Source organism: Anomaloglossus baeobatrachus, chromosome 12, assembly GCF_048569485.1.
Source record: "Anomaloglossus baeobatrachus isolate aAnoBae1 chromosome 12, aAnoBae1.hap1, whole genome shotgun sequence".
Taxonomy (NCBI): domain Eukaryota; kingdom Metazoa; phylum Chordata; class Amphibia; order Anura; family Aromobatidae; genus Anomaloglossus; species Anomaloglossus baeobatrachus.
In genome coordinates, this window is record NC_134364.1 from 142,570,004 (window position 1) to 142,573,326 (window position 3,323).

A 3,323-nucleotide genomic window follows, 5' to 3' on the forward strand; every position below is an offset into this window, starting at 1 on the left:
CTCTCTCCTCCCAGCCTCCCCCAGCATCAGCCTCCCCCTCCCAGCCTCCCCCAGCATCAGCCTCCCCCTCCCAGCCTTCCCCAGGATCAGCCTCTCTCCTCCCAGCCTCCTCCAGCACGCCGTGCTCCTCTGCCGACACTCACAGATGCGATCGCACACACACACACACCCGATCGCATACACTCACACACACACACTGATGATATTGCACATATGCGCTCACACTCACAACATCCGGAGATACCACATGCTTCCGGCCATGTGATCCTCCGGCAGGTCCTGGAAGCTCACTGCACAGTATCGCCGCCGAGAAGCAAGTGATATCCCAGGATGTTGTGAGTGTGTGGATGCGATGTGATGTGTGTGTGTGTGAGAGTGAGTGTGATCTGATGTGTGTGCGTGTGTGTATGTTCCGCCGCTGCAGGACCTTGATGCGCTGGTAACTATGCTACCATGGTTACCAGCGTATCCTGTCCCCCCGCTCGCACGGGAGCCCACACCAGCATACGGCGGCAACCCCAGCAATGCGAGGGTATGTGTCGGCTGGGTTAGCGGCGTACGCTGATGTGGGCTCCCGGGGGTACAGTACTCACCTGGGAGTCGTGGCTCCGTGTCGCTTCGGGGAATGCATGCGGGTGGCGGGGCCAGAGTGAGCGTGCATTGCGTGAGGGGGGCGGGGCGTGGCCGAGTTGCCAATACGTGCAGGGTGCCGGGGTGAGAGGCCAATCCGAGTGGGGGGCGGAGCCTGGGCGAGCGACCAATCCGTGCGGGGGGGCGGGGCCATGGCGAGCCCAGCGGCCAATCCGCTTTGTGTCACCGTAAGGACACAATTTTGGAGCAAGACAGACAGACAGAATAAGGCAATTATATATATATATATATATACACACACACACACACACACACATACATTATATATATATATACATACATATACAGTTAGGTCCAGAAATATTTGGACAGTGACACAATTTTGGCGAGTTGGGCTCTGCATGCCACCACATTGGATTTGAAATGAAACCTCTACAACAGAATTCAAGTGCAGATTGTAACGTTTAATTTGAAGGTTTGAACAAAAATATCTGATAGAAATTGTAGGAATTGTCACATTTCTTTACAAACACTCCACATTTTAGGAGGTCAAAAGTAATTGGACAAATAAACCAAACCCAAACAAAATATTTTTATTTTCAATATTTTGTTGCGAATCCTTTGGAGGCAATCACTGCCTTAAGTCTGGAACCCATGGACATCACCAAACGCTGGGTTTCCTCCTTCTTAATGCTTTGCCAGGCCTTTACAGCCGCAGCCTTCAGGTCTTGCTTGTTTGTGGGTCTTTCCGTCTTAAGTCTGGATTTGAGCAAGTGAAATGCATGCTCAATTGGGTTAAGATCTGGTGATTGACTTGGCCATTGCAGAATGTTCCACTTTTTTGCACTCATGAACTCCTGGGTAGCTTTGGCTGTATGCTTGGGGTCATTGTCCATCTGTACTATGAAGCGCCGTCCGATCAACTTTGCGGCATTTGGCTGAATCTGGGCTGAAAGTATATCCCGGTACACTTCAGAATTCATCCGGCTACTCTTGTCTGCTGTTATGTCATCAATAAACACAAGTGACCCAGTGCCATTGAAAGCCATGCATGCCCATGCCATCACGTTGCCTCCACCATGTTTTACAGAGGATGTGGTGTGCCTTGGATCATGTGCCGTTACCTTTCTTCTCCAAACTTTTTTCTTCCCATCATTCTGGTACAGGTTGATCTTTGTCTCATCTGTCCATAGAATACTTTTCCAGAACTGAGCTGGCTTCTTGAGGTGTTTTTCAGCAAATTTAACTCTGGCCTGTCTATTTTTGGAATTGATGAATGGTTTGCATCTAGATGTCAACCCTTTGTATTTACTTTCATGGAGTCTTCTCTTTACTGTTGACTTAGAGACAGATACACCTACTTCACTGAGAGTGTTCTGGACTTCAGTTGATGTTGTGAACGGGTTCTTCTTCACCAAAGAAAGTATGCGGCGATCATCCACCACTGTTGTCATCCGTGGACGCCCAGGCCTTTTTGAGTTCCCAAGCTCACCAGTCAATTCCTTTTTTCTCAGAATGTACCCGACTGTTGATTTTGCTACTCCAAGCATGTCTGCTATCTCTCTGATGGATTTTTTCTTTTTTTTTCAGCCTCAGGATGTTCTGCTTCACCTCAATTGAGAGTTCCTTAGACCGCATGTTGTCTGGTCACAGCAACAGCTTCCAAATGCAAAACCACACACCTGTAATCAACCCCAGACCTTTTAACTACTTCATTGATTACAGGTTAACGAGGGAGACGCCTTCAGAGTTAATTGCAGCCCTTAAGAGTCCCTTGTCCAATTACTTTTGGTCCCTTGAAAAAGAGGAGGCTATGCATTACAGAGCTATGATTCCTAAACCCTTTCTCCAATTTGGATGTGAAAACTCTCATAGTGCAGCTGGGAGTGTGCACTTTCAGCCCATATTATATATAGAATTGTATTTCTGAACATGTTTTTGTAAACAGCTAAAATAACAAAACTTGTGTCACTGTCCAATATTTCTGGACCTAACTGTATATGTATATATGTGATGTATGTATATATAATTTCCATTTTGAGAAGGAACCACTGGGCACAATTCTATGTTCTACACAGTAAATCCTCACAAGCACTTCTGCTATTGTAGAGGCCGGTTCTCATTAGTCACCTGTAGTAGTGGCCACGATTTCACTGGAGTATCTCCTTTAACCTCGGTGCTCCGCCAAGTTCTAGAAAACAATGTGACTTCAAGTATGCAAAAATGACAGGCACTCACCAGTTTGTTGGAGTTTTTCAGAATTTATTCTTCAGACATACAGGGGAGGGATAAGAGTACTGTGCACATGGACGACGGCAGCTGTTTCGCTCCTGTTACCGGCTCTTCAACGAGTCAGAATAAATTCTGAAAAACTCCAACAAACCAGTGAGTGCCTGTTATTTTTCTATACCTGAAGCCTCATATATATATGCCCACTGCAAACCCACAACCTTCATCACAGACCTACAGCCTCCTCTATACATCGTGTGCAGAATTATTAGGCAAGTTGTATTTTAGAGGATTTTTTTTTATTATTGATCAACAACTATGTTCTCAATCACCCAAAAGACTCAAATATCAAAACTTAATATTTTTGGAAGTTGGAGTGGTTTTTTTTTTTTTAGATTTGGCTATCTAAGGCTACTTTCACACATCCGGTTTGAGCCGTGCGGCTCAATCCGGCTGTGAAACCTATGCAACGGATGCGGCGAAAACACCGCATCCTTTGCATA